General features: G+C 43.2%; 1 long non-coding RNA gene across 1 annotated transcript in view; it reads left to right on the forward strand.

Moving 5' to 3' along the window:
• LOC132653123 (uncharacterized) overlaps nucleotides 1-18,804 on the forward strand; it is a 50,211-nt gene extending 31,407 nt beyond the window's left edge. The window contains exon 3 of the long non-coding RNA XR_009590833.1: nucleotides 18,468-18,804. This is a non-coding gene — a long non-coding RNA (uncharacterized LOC132653123). The remainder of the gene's footprint in view (nucleotides 1-18,467) is intronic.
• The last annotated feature ends 1,257 nt before the right edge of the window (nucleotides 18,805-20,061 follow it).

Below are 20,061 nucleotides of genomic sequence, written 5' to 3' on the forward strand. Positions count from 1 at the left end.
TTGGTCATTTGAGTTCACCAGATCCCATAATGAATGGTTTCATGACTCTGGTAATAAATTACATGGTAAGACCATGAGCTAAAATTGGCAGCTCGCTGCTTGTATTTTTCGCTTTCATTTTCACCTTCCAACAACCCCCGTGCCCTGAAATTTTGTAAGACACTGCTAACATAAATGGTAATTTGTTCTTTTTCAGTCAGGGCATGCTCTTAAAACAAGGCAATAAATGGAGAAAAATAGTGAGAGAAGAAGGAGGGAGGAGAAAGAGGTAGAGGAAGAAGGAAGAACAGGAGCAGGAAGAGGAGGAAGGAGGAGAAAGAGAAGGAGGAGGAGGAAGCAGAGAAAAGCCATGATCTACATTAGCAGAACTTGTAATATATAGGCCAATATCTGCTCGCTGCCCCCAAATAGAGGCTAGTTTAGGTTCCTCTAGAATAGTCTTCCTTGATTCATCCTAAAATGACCCCTCACAGAGTCTTTCCTTTAGTAGTCTGCTAAGTGCAATCTCCTGACTTGGTCAGAGTTTTCTAAAATCAATGTAACATGTATTTCCCTCCCTCTGTCCCTTACCACTGCCATCATTTCTTTAGCTGGGAAATTTCTAAGCTTCTTACTGGAATTTGTTGCATGAGGTTAAAACTCCAACAAGCAAAATGGGATCTTGGCATGAATCTGTTTTGTTTTAGAGTCACATTCAGAACAAGTTACAATGAAATAGATTGCCTGGTAATGAAACTCCTAATGATTTCTCTGAAATCTTAATTGAAATGATTACTCTAGAGGATTTTGCCAAACGAATAGCATGTAATTTGTAATAAAAACAATTTCAGTGTGAATTGAAACATGAGCAGAAACATTGTGGAAGCCAGGAACGTGCGCTAGCCTGCATAAACTTGATTCTCTTTTCTTTCCTTTCTTTCCCTTCCCTCTCTCCCTTCCTTCTTCCCTTCCTCTCTCCTCTTTTCACCCCTTTCTTTCTCTCTGTATCTACTAAATACAATTACCACAGTGAGTGGGTGGTTGCTGTCTGCTGAAACTGGACAATGGGCACAGAGACTATCAGTACTTTCCTTCATTCTGTTTTATATGCTTGACACTTTCAATAATAATATAAAAAAAAAACAAATTTTCAGGGTCATCAGTTTTCTGTAGTGGCTTAAGGTGATCTGCACTCCCTATGAAAGTCAGCATGAGCCTGTATCATACATAGAGATTTTAAAAATAATAACCTATTGCCATTCCTGGAGCTCAAAGCTGTCTTAGAACTCTGGAACCCTTCTCATCTACACCAAGCCATCTGCTGGGAGGGATCCCCTCCAAATTTAGATAGATTGTTTATTTGGGCAAATCTTTGCTGCATTCTCTTCAACAACAACAACAACAACAACAACAACAACAACAACGGTCTCCTTTTTAAACCTGGAGGAAAGGATGCTTCAGAAGGGAGAAGAAAAAGAAAAAGAAAGCAAGAAGAATGACCAGGTTATCACAGAGTTAGTGGCGCTAACATCCAGAGGCTGTTCTCAACTTTAAAGAGCCACCCAGGAGAACCGAACAGAATAGGGGAATGGCTTCTAATTTAAAAAGCATTTTCCTTGGAGACTGCCTTTTCCTGGAACCCTCAACCACTCTCCCAAACTGTTTTACCACATTCCAGACTAGCAGCGGCCAGGCATGATGAGAATATGGGATGATTGGGAAAGTCGGTGATACAAAGTTAGTGGCTGGGTGAGTGAGTCGGTTCTCAAATAGAACCCTGACCAAAGAGACAGTCAGAGTAGGCTGAAAGCAGTGATCTCGGGGTGACTCATGTGACTGCTGCACGCTTCCTACCTTCCCCAGGGCTGAGGATATGGTTTGAGGCTTTTGGATGTTGGGATTACTAGGTCCTGCTCTTCATGGGAGTGCCTTGTCCTACCTTTTCCAAATAAGCAGCATGTCCAACCACACTCCAAGCAAACTGTTGTGCTTTGGATTTTTCAGGGAAAAGAGGAATGTGCTGTAGGCAGATTATTTACCTCTCCCGCTGTACCAGGGTTAGCCTCTTAGGGCAGTTAATTCTCCTGTGAGGTTGGCAGCTCCAGGCCTGCAGCAATGGGGATCAACGCTCCTTCCTTCCTCTCCTAGTCTGTAGACCCTACATTCCTCTTCTGCCTGGTGCCCACTCACTGGCCCCAGAGTGCTGCAGTGTCCTGGCATCTCCAGGGACAGGGAAACTCTTGAGGGACTGTTGGGAGCTGGTGAGTTGTCCTGGACCTGTGCATTCCTGCCCTCCCAGAGAATCACCAGAGTTCCTGCCTCTCCTCAGCTGTCACTTTACTCCACTCTGATTTCCTTGGGTCTTTCCTAGGGACTTCTGGTCCTTTTGAGCCATCTGTCTAGAGTCTTCGTTTCTTGGGGAGTAATCCTGCCCCTGTCCCCATTCTCACAGAAGTCCCTCTGTGAACTCTCTCATGGTTCCCTCTGACTAAATTTTCCCCACTGGGGTGGGTATGTGCATTATATCAACAACTCTTGGTCACTTCCTGTCTATTATGTGCCTTGTGTGGGGTGATGTATATTCTCTGTTGAGTCTCTCATGCTTTGAGTTTTTTTCTTGTGTCCATTCACCCCTGATTTCTGTGAGGGTCAGATGATTAGTCTTGTCACCTTCAATTGGACTAAGTGGTGTGTGTGCATGTGTGTGTACTCACACTTAGCACCCTGGCTAACACAGCTGGGACTCGAGCTCCAGTTTTGATTTTCTGCAACTCTGATGTCTTTAGGCTTGCTGGTTCTTCTCTGAAATGTGGGTCACAGAAATGTCCTATGACACAGTATTTGGAGGATTACATGATCAGATAGACACACTTCACGTGAAGTGTGTCTTATCGTGAATTGCAGGAATTAGCATGAATTGGGTCTAACTCAAGGAATGCTGACTATTATCATATCAGGTCTGCTGGCCTTCCTTCCTAATTCGCCATCATCTGAGGAATCCCCATGTTTGTTGGACCTACACATCCGCCTTTCCAATGTTTTAAACGTTTATTTAGGATAGTGTGTGTGTGTAAGTGTGCTATGGTGGCCACGTGTGGCCAAGTGTGCTATGGAAAGCCAAATGACAACTTGTAGTTTTCCTCTTCCTTCATGAAGATTTTGGGGCTCAAACTCAGGCTGTCAGGCTTGGTGGCAAAAGTCTTTAGCTGTGTGCCATCTGATTGAGCTCAACACAGCAGTTTCTCATGAGGGTTCCTGCCTTCCCTACTCCCAGGATATGCAACTCCCACATTTGTCTCTTCCTAATGGCTGCCTAACTCCAGACCCACAGGTTTCTTATCTCATTTCTTCTCCCCACTGGAAGCATGCCTATCCTGTTCCTTGCATCCTTACCTTTTGGTAGCCTCATCCTGCGTCATCAATCTCATCAGGTAGTTTGCTTTTACTGAGATCAATAGAGGCCGTGATGTGTTTGTGATTCATCTTGCCCTGGTGTCACGTCTATTCTGTGGTTATATTTCCAGTAGTTACTCCATTATGTGAGGTTTTGTGGGGACGAACCACTCCCTAACGCTACCATTCTAACCCCCAAGCTCAGTGACATGTGAGGAATTTTATCACCTACCACTCACCAGGAGACTAGACCTTAGGCCTTGAATGCCTTTCATCTGGAGGAGGTGAGACGGCGCTTTTCGTAGAGATTTTTACTGTTTGAATTTGCTGTTGAGTTTGGAGGAGAGGTGGCAGGGCCTTGCGAGTTGTGGGAAACCTCAGCATGGGTTTAGATTTCTATGATTTCAAGTTTCTCTCAAATTGTATTTAGTACTTTTAGAAATGCCAGTATGTTTCAACTCTGCAGAAACCCACAAGGACGAGCTATCGGGAGAGGTTGTTACAAAGGATGCTCTTCCAGTTTGGGTCAAACCCCTAAGGCAGGACCCACCGTGCAGACAGAGTGCCATTGGCAGAGGAAACGCTGAGCACCAGCTAAGAAGTTCAGAGTGACCATGGCACAGAGATAAGTCTGAACAACTGGCTTAGGACTCTCCCATCTCACGGACAAGTGGATCCAGGACGTTAAGGGAGAATACTCAGCTCTGTTTGTGCCTACTCAGTCCAGTTGCTCTGAGAGGTGGGTGGCTTTTTCGAAGAATGGAATAGGCAGAAGGAGAAATTCTTGTAGGCAGCAGAACATGAGAGCACGGCAATGTTCTTGGATTATTCCGTTTGAGCTTTATGAATTCTCAGAAACAGGAGAGATTTCCAAGCTATGTACCTAAATGCATTCTAGGAAATAAATACCCTGTTAGGAGGGTGAATTTGTCCCTGTGTGATCACTGTGCATCCATCTCTACTAACCTGGATAGTGCAGTCTACACCACACACAGCGTGTATGCACAGCGTGTATGATACAACCCTCAGCTTCTCGGCTGCAACTGGGAAGCACCTAACTGCAGCACGCTATGATCAGCTGTGACACAGTGGCGTGGATGAGCCTCAGAGGACAGACTAACAGCACCAGACTGAGGAATTTTTCAGCTCCAATGAATCTTACAGGACCACTGTTACATCGACCTGCCATCCATCACCCACCAAAGTCCATGCACAAAAGATCTCCCAAAGGCAACTACTTATTGGCTGTCATTTGGGAGCATTTACTCATTCGTTTAAATGTTAATGAAGAATAGAAAGTAGCTGGGTTTGGTGGCACATGCCTGTAACCCCAGCACTTGGGGAGGAAAAGGCAGATGGATCTCTGTGAGTTTGAGGCCAACCTGGTCGACAAAGAGAGTCCAGGACAGCCAAGGCTACACAGAGAAACCCTGTCTTGAAAAACGAACAAACAAGCAAGCAAGCAACAACAACAACAACAAAATAAATGGAAGTAATAGTATGATAGAGGGAACTGGAAACTCCTTTGCATTCTTTTATTTTTTTTCTACTTTTTCCTCTCCCTCCCTCCCTTCTCCCCTCCCTCCCCCCTTTCCTTCCCTCCTTTTTTTTTTTTTTAATTTTTCCTTTCTGTATAACAGAGTGAATCTGGAACCACATACTTGCTAGGGACCTACTCTGCTAATGACCTATATCCACACTCTGTAAATAAGTTTCTCTTATGTTTCCCTTTTAGCCATCATAAAGAACAGGAAAAAAATGACAGCAAATACTTTGAGCGACTCAAGAGAAAACACCTACCAGACTATGTAGTTTTCAGGTTTTTAAGGAGATCTGTGAAGTAACGCAAATGGTTTCAGAAACGCCAAGGGCTGTTCACTTGGAGAGTACTGAAAATGATGCTCTCTTTTTAAAAATAATTGGAGTTGGATGGAGAAAAGAGGAGACAGGGAGACAAACGCAGAGAAATTTCCCAAGACCTCTGTTAGTGAAGTGTCTCTTTCACGGGGTTTTCTAGTCCCATTGACTTTTTCTGACTTTGGCGACAGTGTCCTCAGGCTGCCAGAACAAACACCACAAGCTGGGTGGCTTGAACATCATCCCCGTGTTCCCACAGTTGCAGAGGCTGGGAGCCCAGAGCCAAGGTCTGGGAAGGGACGGCTGAGGAGGCTGCCAGGCAATATCACCTCAGCACAGACCGCTGGGCTGTCACCAGGCCTTGGCGTCCTACAGACGTGCCACCCCAGTCTCTGTCTTTGTTGCTCCATGGCGTGTCCCTTTGCATCTCCAAGGGCCCTCTGCTCAGAAACATCACAGACACTAGGGGCCAGGCCTCTCCCTGATGACCTCCTTTAACTTGATCGCGTCTGCTAAGACCCGCTTTCTGAAGAACAGCACACTCAAAGGAAGGAAAGGGTAGATGGGATTCTGATGCAGTTTGGAATGCTGTCCTGCCCACGGGTCTGATCAAGCGAGCTGAAAAGTTCCCTTGGCCCCAGGCATCAGGGAGTTTTCTGTGTGAGCAACGCTTCTTCCAAAGGCGGGGAAACCCAATCTGTTGCTGCACCCTGGAGCACACGTGGGCCGAGCTTTGCATGATTTCTGTCTGCCTTGCCCTACCCCTTGCGTGTTCAACTCCTAGTCTATGAATCTATTTTTAGTTTAATGAATAATTTATGTGTTTTGAAAATGACTAATGAAAAAAGAAATCAACTGCTTCGGACTGCATCAGACCACGAGTTTCTGGTCTCTGGCACTCTCTTCAGTTTTCTTCACATCCGTCTGCTTCAGCGAGAAGGAAAGGGCCCACCTGACCTTTTCTTTTTTGTCACAACGGACCTTTCTACAAGTCAGTTGTGTCCTCACTCAGCTGGGGACATGCGGCACATTATGAAATTAAACATCTGCGCGCGCACACACACACACACACACACACACACACACACGCAATCTTACTTTCAAGTGTCTGTGAGTTGCCTACATTCCCTTGTTTTTCATTATCAGTAGAGTTGGGGGGTCGGAGAGGCGAGGCACTGAGTATGTTTTCATCTGAGCAGAGCCAAGAAATCTGACATTTACAAGACCCTTGTGTTGTTTTGGGCCTGAAGTCTTGTGCACATTCTTGGGCTGGTTCAGGTTTCCTAAACACACACTCTCTGATCTTCCTTTGTGGCCAATTCTGCACGGTTGAGTCAGCTACTTTTTAGCTACTGGGGCCAGAATTATTTTTTTTTAATTTTTTTCAGCAGAGCCTTGTGAAATAGTTTTGCTGTCCTACATCCGAGAAACAGTAACATTTCGTTTTTTTCAGAAACACTCTCTTTTTGGCATGGCAATAAATTGACCCGTGTTACCCAAATTAGGGGTTTTTGAGGTTGTACTGGAGAGTTTTTTAACTATAGTGCCCCCTAGTGGGCACTTTGTGGTACTCATGGTCGTTCTGGCTGATCAGTCATTGTCAAGGCTTCCCAAAAGTCCTTGCGAAGCTACTATAGAGAACTGCAGAGGTGGATACTTCTTCGTAAACAAGCCAAAAAGAAAAGGAGGGCTTTTTTTTTTTAATGGGGGCTTAAAATGTTAGCTATTTTCTTTTTATTTTGCCTTGTAATTAAAAAGAGTTTCTCCTGAGCTGACTAGCTATATGGGCGCACCTTTGGGAAGAGATTCCTGAGCCTCTGATGTGGTCTACCGATGCCTCTTTGACAGTATGTCTTTGAAAGCAGAGCTCCAGCGTATGTCGTGTGTAAACGGATGGTCTAAGAGAAACATGCTCCTGAGTTATAGAACTTGTGTTCTAGTGGCCACGGCTTGTTGACTTTCAGGGTCCTTGGAGCCTAGGGGATTCCTTGTTTAAACCCACAACAGCAGCACAGAGCTTTCCATGAGTCCGGACAGGTAAATGGAATGTGTCCCACAATTTAGACCGCAGAAGAAAGATTCCACAGCTTCTGGGGAAGGAAATTTCCAGACTCCTGGATTCACTGGCTTAGAGCTGGAAAGGTTATAAAATCACTTGTTTGAATTTTCCCGTGTTACTAAGTTGATAATTAGCCTCCAAGAAGCAAAGGACAATCAGAGATTCACTGAGATTGCAAGGGCAGAAGTGGGAATGAGCCCTGCAATCCTGAGCTAGGGAACGTCTCAGAAGGTGGATGGGGTGACCCGTGACTCCAGCCATATCACACCCAACCTGAGCATAAAGCCACCCTGTCCCTCCTAGGACAATGGCATTAGTGTGCTTACCTGTCGTGAGCCGAGTAAGTCTCTTTCTGAGAGTCTTTGCTGGACTTGAGCCCATTACTTCATTGGTCAAGCATTAAGTGCTTGCTGCATAGTGGAAGGACGTCAGATCAGATCCCCAGGTCCCATGAAAAGTAGGGTATCTGCAACCCCAGTGCTCCTAGGGCATGATGCAAAGCTGAGACTGGAGGATTCCCGGGAGCTTTCAGGCCGCTTGGCTTCTTGGTGTATGCAACAGGGGGCAACAAGGGGAGACTGTCTCAAAAAAGGAAGGAGGTGAGGACCACCAGGAGGCATAGCTCTCTCTGACTTCCACACGTTTCCCTCATGCACACAAACATGCACACACATGTCCACACACACACATCAGTGACACTATGTGCACACTCAAGATAAAAACAAATTAGAAGGTTTTATCTTAAATAAGTTTGTTTGTCTTTTTCTTTTTTCTCTACATTTGGTGCCTTTATCAAGTTTTGTTTCAGCTAGGCTATGGTACTCTATGGTCAACACAATAAAGCCTTTGGGTCTCATGCTCTTCTGTCTTCTGTGCGTACAGCTGCTGTCTTTCAGTTTGCTGCTTTGTCACCTGAACTTCTGAATTAGTTTTTTTTTTTAATAAATGTGACTACTGGTTTTTGGATGGTGGCAATGTAGAGAGTTGAATGATGACCCCCGTCTCCAAATATATATCCCCAACCCAATCTCCAGAATATATAGACATTTTTATATTTTCAGACATGATGAATTAAAGATCTCTCCACGTGGAGAAATTACTGATCACTTGTGTGGGTCCTAAATCCATGGCAGACACCCTCATAAAAGATGCCTGTTTGGTGGGAAGAAGGAGGAAGGCATTGGCTCGATGTGGCCACCAGCCAAGAAGTGCTGACAGCTACTGGGAAGGAGACCTTTCCCCACCGCAACATCCATGCTGACACCTTGTCTTACAGCCTCCAGGCTAGGAGGAGTGTATGTTTTCGTTGCTTTGGGCAACCAAGCAGCAGAAATGTGTTACAGCAGTCACGGACGGCTACAGCAGTCTTCAGTATCAGCTCTACACATTGCCTGATATATGAAAGTCAATCATGATTTTGTTATTTAATGTTATTTCCAACTATCAACATTAGAAAATTAGTGTGTCCTGCACAAAACTAAAGTCAAAGTGGATCAAAGACCTCAACATAAAACCAGATACTCTAAATCTGTTAGAAGAAAAACTGGGGAACAGCCTAGAACTCATTGGCAAAGGAGACAACTTCCTGAACAGAACACCATCAGTACAGACTCTAAGAGCAACAATCAATAAATGGGACCTCATGAAACTGAAAAGCTTCTGTAAAGCAAAGGACACTGTCATCAAAACATAACGACTGCCTACAGATTGGGAAAGAATCTTCACCAACCCTTTATCTGACAGAGGGCTAATATCCAGTATATACAAAGAACTAAAGAAGCTGAAAAGCAGCAAACCAAGTAATCCAATTAAAAAATGGGGAACAGAGCTAAACAGAGAATTCTCAACAGAGGAATATCGAATGGCAGAGAAACACTTAAAGAAATGCTCAACCTCATTAGCCATCAGGGAAATGCAAATCAAAATGACCCTGAGATTTCACCTCACACCCATGAGAACGGCCAAGATGAAAAACTCAAGTGACAACACATGCTGGAGAGGTTGTGGAGAAAGGGGAACCCTCCTCCACTTCTGGTGGGAATGTAAACTGGTACAACCACTTTGGATATCTATCTGGCGCTTTCTCAGACAATTAGGAATAGTGCTTCCTCAAGACCCAGCCATACCACTGCTAGGTATATACCCAAACTTTGCTCAAGTACACAAAAGGGATACTTGCTCAACCATGTTTGTAGCAGCTTTATTTGTAATAGCCAGAACCTGGAAACAACCCAGATGTCTATCAATGGAGGAATGGATACAGAAATTGTGGTATTTTTACACAATGGAATACTACTCAGCAATCAAAAAGGAGGAAATCATGAAATTTGCAGGCAAATGGTGGGATCTAGAAAAGATCATTCTGAGTGAAATATCCCAGAAGGAGAAAGACAAACATGGTATATACTCACTTATATAAACCTATAAGATATGATAAACATAATGAAATCTATACACCTAAACAAGATAATCAAGAGAGCAGACATGGGGTAAGATGATCAATCCTCGTTTAGAAAGACAGATGGGATGTGCATTGAACGTATGACAGGAGTCTACTGAAGACATCTTGAAAGACTCTAACTAGCAGTGTTTTCAAAGCAGATACAAAGACTTATAACCAAACCTTTGGCAGAGTACAGGGAATTATATGAAAGAAGGGGAGTTAGTATGATGGGGAAAGGATAGGAGCTCCACAAGGACCAAATATATCTGGGCACAGGGTCTTTTCTGAGACTGACATTCAACCAAGGACCATGTATGGATATAACCTAGAACCTCTGCTCGGATGTTGCCCGTGGTAGCTCAGTAACCAATTGGTTTCCCATAGTAAGGGGAACAAGGACTATTTCTAACAGGAACTCAATGGCTGGCTCTTTGACCTCCCCACCACCCAAGGGAGGAGCAGTCCTGTTAGGCCACAGAGGAGGACTTTGCAGCCAGTCCTGAAGATACCTGATAAAACAGGATCAGATGAATGGGGAGGAGGTCCCCCCCATCAGTGGACTTGGAAAGGGGCAGGGAGGAGACGAGGGAGGGAGGGTGGGATTGGGAGGGAATGAGGGAGCGGGATACAGCTGGGATACAGAGTTAATAAAATGTAATTGATAAGAAAAAAATAAAATTAAAAAAACAGTCTAAAAAAATTAGTGTGTGTTTGTGTGTGTGTGTGTGTATGACACACACAAATACACCCGAAAGTCAGAGAAATTTGTAGGAGTCAGATCATTGTTCCACACGTGGGTCCTCGGGATGGAACGCACATCATCAGAGGTGGTGGCCAGTGCCTTTACGCACTGAGCCAGCTTGCGGCCCCAAGCCTTTTACATGGCATTTTGAGTCATCAGCTTCATTCAGGCTGTGCATTCTACTCATGGTGTTTTATTTGTGGAATTCCAGTCACACAACAGGTTGGCGGGCCAATTATCTCTGCCAATCTGTGTCTAGCACTGGAGGCCTGTTCGTTTTTACCAGCCAGCTTAAAGAAATGGATTTATTTTAGATTCACACATTTTGGAACAAAATGCTGGGGAATGTAGCGGATGAAACAGTTTGAAGTCTTAAAGGGAATAAGAGTCCAGTGATGCTTTTGAACAATGGCGCTGACATACATTTTAAAAGCTGTTCACATGACATACTTTATTTCCAATCTGCAACCATTAAAATGCTTTCTAAGTCCACACCGTACAGTCTGAAATAAGACACGGGGCAAGGATAAGGCACAGAGCAAGAGAGCTGGCACACTAGACTGTGATTCTTGTGAATGGCAAAACTTTATTTTTCTTTGTGGCTGAAATCACCTTCCCTGTGTCTTCATACCATGTGTTTATTTCGTGTGTGTGGAGGGGGAGCTGGGGGAACACATGTGTCATATTGTACATGTGGAGTTGAGAGAACAGCCTGGGAGAGCCAGTCCTTCCCTTGTATATGTGGGTCCCTTGGATGGAACTCAGTCTTCAGCCTTGACGCAGAGCCTTTACCTACTGAACCGTCCTGTCGGCTCTCTGGATTTAAAGAAATATATATGATAGTTATTCTGAATGGGGTAAGATGAACTTTCAATGTAGGCCTACAGTTCCCTAAAGATTCATAAAGATGCCTAAAGATTATCTATCCTTTGATTATATATTGAATCTGTCATTTCAAGCACTTCTTAAAAGGCTATTTATCTAGTTTCTGACTATTATTTTAGCTAAAATATGACCTATGTATCCTGTACAAGTATGACAATATGCGGGAAATAAAGAGAGACCCCACCATGCTACCCATTCAAATCTGGGACAGTGCACACACTCCTTGGCCGTCTAACACAGGCTGGACACATGAAATTGTCTGGCATTTCATGTCTGGAGTAGGTACTTGGTGATGCCCATTTTGTGTGTTACTGGGATCGACCTGCATTTCTGTGGGCACCATACTGCCTACAGTGCTCCCACACTTAAGCCTTGGTAGTGTTGGGGTCTTTCCAAAATCCCATGAGCTTGGACTCTACCCAACTTGAAGGTCAGTTGGTTAGATATCTTTTCCAGGACCCAAAGTGTACCCCAGGATCTAGATTTCATTCTAAAAGGATTACTAACCACCCCTACCCCCAGGATGTTGTATTTTTGTCTCTGCTGAATTCTTTCACTTGCCTTTGGCATACTCAAGTAGACAATCCCTCCTTTCCTAGAAAAGCCAGGCAGATTGTATCTCCCTCCAGAGTTGTCCTCTATAATGGCAAGGTCCCAGCAAGCACTCCTTTCTCTGATGGAAACAGTATTATGGGGTCAATGAACCCAACTGCCTTTCATCTGCTAGTATCCATGGTTTAACTTTCATCATTTCTATTTTATCTCCCTAGTTGGGTTGGAAATTCCTCACTGAAGAGCTCATGTCCTATCATTTGTCTTAGTCAGCATTCTATTGCTGTGCTGAGACACCATGGCCACAGCGACTCTTATAAAAGAAAGCATTTCATTGGTGCTTGTTTCCGGTTTCAGAGGTTTCGTCTGTTTTTATCACAGCAGGGAACCTGGTAGCACACAAACAGACATGGTGCTAGAGAAGTAGCTAAGAGTTCTATGTCTGGATCCTCAGGCAACAGAAAGAGTGAACTACTGGACCTGGCTTCCACTTTTGCAACCTCACAGCCCAACCTTAGTGACACATTTCCTTCACAAAGGCCACACTTACCTCTAACAAGGCCACACCTCCTAATCCTTCCAAATAGTGCCACTTCCTAAACAATCAAGTATATTTGAACCATTCTTATTCAAACTCAACACCATCACTTCTTAAATGACTGGCCTTAAGGACTCAAAGTGCTATCTACACATAAGTTAATAAACTGTCTTTACAGAAAAACTCAAATTCAAAGCAAAGTTCTTTATTCATTCAGTTTCATCTTTCCATCTTCCCAATGTGAAATAAATGGCATGGAGCCTTCTGTTCCCAGCTGATGCTCCTGGACAATTCCCCTGTGTTCTATTTTTCTTCCTCCAGTTATTGGGTTGTCACCTGGACATATTTTCTGTTCAGTTTCTGTTATGGGATAGGAGTCAGGTGTTCTCAGCCAGGCATGGTGACATATACCTGTAATGCCAGCACTTGGTAATCCTAGCTTACAGTGTGATTTTGTGGCTAGCCTAAAGTGTTGCCTCAACAAATAAAAATAAAATAAAGACAGACAGACAGACCAGTGTGTTCTGATAGCTTTTCCTAGCCTTACCCTCTTTCATCCTTGTTATGTTATGTCAGTATTTACATTGCTTATGATTTAGTTCCCCTAGCCAGGTAGAATATATAAACTAATTTCTTGTATAAACATATAGTATTTCCTGAGGTTGCTGCAGCTTCCCTTGTTTTGGTTGTGAGCCTTAATCTTTAACTGTCAAGTTATCTCTCCAGCCCACTTTCTCCTTTGTTCTGCTGTCTCTGAGACCTGTTAGTCTCATTTCCACATGTATATCACACTTATTTTCCAAGTACATCAAACAATCATCAGATTTGCTTATTTATTGTTGTTAGGTGCTATAGCCTAGATCTAAGATGTCCCCAGAGGCCTGTGTTGAAGTCTGGGTCACCAGCCTGTGGGTATTGGAATGTGACAGGACCTTTAAGAGTGAAGCCTAGTGGAAATCAGGTCACCAAGAGAATGGGAATACCAACGCTTTCACTTCCAACCACTCAGAGGCAAGTGGCTTTCTCCATCACTTGCTTCCTCCGTGATGCACTGAGCCATCAATGGTTAAGTGACTAGATGTTGAAACTTATCAAACTGTGAGATAAAACCCTATAGTTAAAAAACAAACAAACAATCTTTCTAAATTGGCTACCTCAGGTATTTTGCCGAAGAAATGGAAAGCCGAGTACCATACAGGACATGGCCCTCACAGGCTACACTGCTCTGACCTTGCTAATGTCCTGCTGGGTTTTCTTACTTTGTCTGTGTGGAGCAGTGCTCTTTTTGGATTGTCTCCTTCCTCTTGATTTGACAGAGAGTCCTTAAAAAGAAAAAAAGACTGCAGAGGCCTGATTTTTCTTTCTTTTGATAGGCGGATGGGGAATGGGGGATGACGTGCTAGAATGGGAACCAGTTGGTAGCCTACTCTTTATACATTTGAACTTGCCATTTGGATCCCTGATCCTGTGTTTCTGGAGGCCCCCAACATCTTCCCATTATTGCTGGGGTTGTGAAACTTCAGGATGGAGTGCTCTCTCATAATATTTCCACTTGCTGTGCTTGATACTCAGAGTGAGCAGCAACTCTGGGAAAACTTTTCTATAGTTTCTACTCTCTCTAGAATATCATAACTGTTGGATTTAGTGTTTTAGATTTCCTTTTTATTCTTATTTTCTATTTGTCATTATATTTGTGTTATTGTCTAGGATTTCTTTTTATGTTAATGATCTAATCATCTATTAAAGTTTATATTTTGATTATCACATTTTTAACTCCCAAATTTCTAGTACCTCTTTAGGCACTGATATATACCCAACCCCTGTATTTCTAGCTCTTTTGGAGGCTGTACCTTCCTCCCATCAAATTTTCTTCTTTTCAAATTGATAGTATGAACCATCACAGGAGTGTCTTTCTTGTTGGCTACAGCAAATAGGACTCATATTGTAGGACATGTTATAAATGTCCTTCTGTCCCTAGGCTGTCTCAGCTAAATCTTCATTTTCAGGCTTAAGCCTCATGCTCTCTCCTCCGGGCTCAGCAGTATCAGTTACACTGGTAGTCTAAGCATGTCCCTTTGGGTACATTTCCTGTCAAGAAATGTATCTATCATATTGGTTCAAGAAATGTCCCTATTATACGTTCCTATCATATTGGTTTCAAGCCTTTGGCAGTCAACTTGCCTTTGCCTTCTGAGTGCTGGGAGTATAAGAATGTGCCACCACACCTGCTGAACCTGCTACTTTCAAAGTAATGTAGCAAGAACATTGAATGTCAGGAAATGCTAAGCTTGAGCTCTTGGTTCTGTGGCTGTTCCTGTGGCCTACTTGACCTGGGCCTAGTTGTTTTAAGTGTGGTGATGGTATATTGTTTTCTCTAGGGGCTTCGTTATGAAAGAACAGTAATGTGCTATTAACATGATCCAGGAATGTAAATGTAAATGAACCAGATAGCTGTAGCTCATCTAACGGAGTCGGGAGCAAATTCCTGTACAACCTGGGACATTTCTTGGTTTTAAATCCTGGACTGTGCAAGGACTCTGTGGAGAGGGGGGAAAAGATGCTTTTCAAAGTCTTTGTGAACGTGGTAGTATGGAGACATTTGGTTCTTTATCAAAGGGAACAGCAAGGAAGTATTGCTGGGACTTGTCTGATTCTGTCCTGATCACAGTGCTTGGTCTGGGCTGACAGAACCAGCAGGAACTGCAAGCCAGCAGCTGGGTCTACCTGTTAACGTGCAGACAGACATTCAAGACCACATTAAAAACAATTAGATGAGAGCTTGCTTTCTTGGAGGGCTTGCAAAGATTCTTACAAATATTCTAATTTGACACCAAACAGGCCTTACTTTGTCACTGTGCCCCAGCATGGGTCAGGTGCTTACAGTCGCCTGCTAAGTCAGGTGCTAAGAACTCAGAGAGATAAATGGAAGAGGAAACTCATTCAGTGAGTTAAAGAGATTAAAATGCCTTCGGTTAAAGAATTCTTTTTATTCATTGTATTTAGCAGAGAAGTGTAAGCCTCCTGAATAACGGAGGCCAGAGTGCTGTCAACAGGGAAGAGAGCACTAAATGTCACTAAATATTCTTCAACAAAACACATCCAACGGATGGGATTTAATCACCTTCACTTTTCATTGCTTTCTACACGAGGATGTTTAGCCTCTTCATTGGGTCCTAAATACTGTTTTAAACGTTAGAAAAGTACTAACGCCTTGTAAAGGAGGTAAGATAAGCACATTTTAACTACGGCAGGTAAAATGACTGAACCACTAAGGATGCTATTGATTTAACACATCTCCGATGCTTAAGATATACCATGTACAGAACATCCAGTCCTAAGTGGGAGGTATGTATCAAACCTCAAGGCTTGGGGACTTGTGTGAAAGAGATGGTGGAAAGATTGTAGGAGCCAGAGGTGAGGACTCCAAGAATATAGTGTCTTCCAGACACATAGGACTGTTGCATTTACGAACGGCAAGAGACTGTGGCAGTAAACACAAGCCTGAACAGTCAAGCCAGATAGTGTCCCAGCACTGAGACGGGGAAGCAGATAAGGAGTCCTATTCCTAACTGAAAGCTATTTGCTATTGACACAGGCTGACAAACCTGTGAGAATCAGTTTTCTTCAATTGAATGTCAGTGAGTGCATTAACCACATGAGGGCAGGAAAGACCTCATGTTCAGGACTAGTTAGACTCACAAAATGAACTCTGTGGTACTTTGTAGACTTTTTGTTTAGGCAATTTTCATCCTATTTTGACTGTTTCTTTTGGTTTTCATTTTTGTGTTTGTTTCTTGCTCTTTTTTTTTGTTTTGCTTCTTGTTTTTTTGTGTGTGAGAGATAGACAGAGAGACAGAGAGAGATAGGGAGAAGGCAGTGGAAAGAGAAAGAGAGAGAGAAAGAGAGAGAACGAGCAAGAACAAGCCTAAAGTTAGGTTGATAGGGAGATTTGGGAGTGATAAGGGGACGGAAAACAGTCAAAAGGTATTATATGAAAAAGAAACCTTTTAAATGAAAACGATATATCATATACATGGCTAAATATTTTACAGATGTTGGCTCACTTCTCAGAGTCATCTTCAAAGACACTGTATTAGCCAACTTACATTAAGTTATGCTGAAAAAAAAAGCCCCAGGGCTCATAGCTGCTAAGCAATTCACATGTATTTCTAACCTACATAAGTCCATCATGGGACTTGTATTACTGGGTATCCAAAGGTGAAGCTCATATGAGTTGCTGTTGGTGGTTTTTGAGGTAAGAGCTGGAAGGAAAAGAGAGAGGGTGAGCCATGAGCTTGTTCTTGAACTTGTGCCCAGAGGTGGTACGTGTGACATTGCTCCTAGACTCAGTGACCAGAAGAAGACACATCTGAACCTCAGGGGCACAGACAGGTTTTATCCTATCACATGGAAGAGCATCTCAAATCACACAGCCTCTCTGTTACCAATGGGTGAGGTGTTAGGGGTTCAAATCTCCACCAGAGATGGGCAGTGCTGTAGTTTGAGTAACTGTCCCCAAAGGCCTGTGTGTCAAGACTGGGCTACCTGCCAATGACACTAATGAGAGGTGGCGGCACCTTTAAAAGTTTGGGCCTGTGGATGGTCCTTGAATTTATACCCTTTAAGGGGGATTGCCAGACAGACCCCAGCATTTTTCTCTATTCCTTTTACTTCCTTGTTATGGGGTGAAAATGGTTCCGCCCTGCCCTACAACCAACCCAACTGGGGCAGCTGATCCTGATCTGACACCTTCAAAATGATGAAAGTACAACCTTTCTTCCAGTCAGTTGACTATGCCAGATATTTGTTAAAAAGATGAGAAGATGGCTTCTTTCCAGAAAGCATTTTGAATAATATTTCCCTCAGATAGTTGTTATTATTATAACCCTCTTGATTTATCAGTGGGAAATGTAAACAAGTTTAAGAATGCCATTCAGTTCTTAAATTTTATAAAGAAAAATACGTGAATACTTAAAATGCTGAATAATTAAAATCTAAGGAAGAGCTGGGTGTGCTGACTCCCACCTCAGGAGTCCAGTGCTCAGGAAGGTGCAGTGGATGACTGAGAGTTCCAGGCCAGCCTGGTCTACAGAGCCAACTCTGTCTCAAACGTAAAAAAAAAAGAAATAGTGAAAACAAACGCAAGCAAAGCCAAAGAAAGCAGCCCTGCAGCAGAGTGGGTGTAATCCAGGATTTAGAGTCACACGCTGGATGGCTGTTCTTCTTAGAGAGAAAGAACAGCTCCATCTCAGTGTGCTCATTCCACTGGGAAGGGAAAATAAAACGTTAATATTGTTTTTTTTCTATGTGGACTCCTATTTTGTTTTTGTCAGGGGACTGAACCCAGGGCCTTTCGTATGCTGTGCACATGCTCTACCACGGAACACCCCAGCCCTAAGAGTTTTTATACAAAAAAAAAACTCACGTTCAAAAATCTAGATTTCTCTAGATTTCAAAGAATGTTCTGTTCACACTAGAGACTCTCTTGTGTCTTAGATTTATCATTCAATGTTGAAATTTACCAAACTAATGAGATTCAGCCAAGAAGGGAAGGACATTATTATTTTAAGGGGAGAAATGTCTTTTTTTTCCCTCTTGAAAATAGATCTTTTTCCATACAGTACTTTCTGATTTTATTTTCCCCTTCCCCAGTCTGCCATACTGTCCCCACCCCAACCACCCAAATTCATACCTTTTCTTGCTCTATCTTATAAGAATACAAACAGACATCTAAATGAATAATAATAAAATGAAATAAAAGCAAACAAAACAGAAAAGAACAAAACAAACATGAAAGAGAGAGAGAGAGAGGCACAAGAAACACATAGATATCGAGACATGCATATTCGAACACAGAAAACCCGTAAAAACAAAATTGGAAACCGTAATTTATAACAAGATCTGTAAGGTTAAAATAAACAAATAGAACAAAACAAAACAACAAGAAAACCAGACAAATCACGGTGAGATTTAAAATAACCCTCCAAAAATCCCGTTGAATTTATTTTGTGTTTTCCAGCTTGCTAGATTGTCCGTGAGAACGGGTCTCATCACAGGGCGGAAGCCAACCAAGTCGGTGTCTCTGGAATGTCTTGACCGAGTCTGCCACCTGGTGGCTGTTTGGAAAAGCAGCCAGGTAAATGAAATAAAGACAAATTAGGAAACCAGTGTGAAACAAGTATGTTTGCAAACCAAGCAGCAGAGGGGTGGTCAGAAACTGATAAAGGCCTCGACACGAAGGACGCTAATGGCACGGATTACACGTGCGGGAATGTGATGGCGCAAAGCTCCAACTGCTTCCATTTAAGCTTACACTGCGATACCCGAAAACTACGGCAAAATTGGAAAAGAAGCCACCAGGATTGAGCAAGGAAGTCATGAAATTTGCATGCAAAAGGTGGGAAGTAGAAATGATTATCCTGAGTGAGGTATCCCAGAAGCAGAAAGACACACATGGTATATACTCACTTATAAGTAGATATTAGTCATATAATATAGGATAAACATACTAAAATCTATACACCTAAAGAAGCTAAGCAAGGAGGACTCTGGGTAAGATGATCGATCCTCACTCAGAAAGGCAAATGGGACCGACATCTGAAGAGGGAGAAGACAGGGAACAGGACAGGAGCCTACCACAGAGGGCCTCTGAAAGACTCTACCCTTCAGGGTACCAAAACAGAGACTGAGACTCATAACCAAAATTTGGGCAGAGCGCAGGGAATCTTATGAAAGAAGGGGAAGATAGAATGACTTGGAAGGGATAGGAGCTCCACATGGAGAGCAACAGAACCAAAAAATCTGGGCCACGGGTCTTTTCTGAGACAGATACTCCAACCAAGGACCATTCATGGAGATAACCCAGAACCCCTGCACAGATGTAGCTCATGTCAGCTCAGTGTCCAAGTGGGTTCCCTAGCAAAGGGAACAGGGACTGTCTCTGACATGAACTCAGTGGCTGGCTCTTTGATCACCTCCCCCTGAAGGGGGTACAGCCTTACCAGGCCACAGGGGAAGACAATGAAGCCAGTCCTGATGAGAGCTGATAGGCTAGGATTAGATGGAAGGGGAGGAGAACCTTCCCTATTAGTGGACTGGGGGAGGGGCAAGGGTGGAGAAGAGAGAGGGAGGGTGGGCTTGGGAAGAGATGTGGGAGGGGGCTACAGTTGGGATACAAAGCGAATAAACTGTAGCTAATAAAACAATAAAAAATAAAAAAGGAAAGCTAGAGCAGGTGTCTGTACAAACTTTCAATCTCTGTGCTTGGGAGGGAGAGGCAGGCCGATCTCTGAGTGAGATCCTATCTCAAAACAAAAACAAAAACAAGAGCTAAAAACTGTGGATACATAAATAAACAAAATGCTAGAAATATTACTGGTTAAAACATGTGTATAATAATCAATTGCATTTCTTTTCTATGAAACAAATGCATCTTTTATATGCCCTTCATGAATTCCCACCTTGGAGATTTTCATAGATCTATACAATGTGCTCTGGTTATTCTCACCCCACCCGACAGCATCTGCTTTCACTCCTGTCAGCATTCTAAGTCCCTTTCTCATATCCACGTCCTTTTGTTTTGTCCTGTGACCCTCTGAGTTAAACTAGTGCCT

The sequence above is a fragment of the Meriones unguiculatus genome, chromosome 3 (genome assembly GCF_030254825.1).
Source record: "Meriones unguiculatus strain TT.TT164.6M chromosome 3, Bangor_MerUng_6.1, whole genome shotgun sequence".
Lineage (NCBI taxonomy): Eukaryota > Metazoa > Chordata > Mammalia > Rodentia > Muridae > Meriones > Meriones unguiculatus.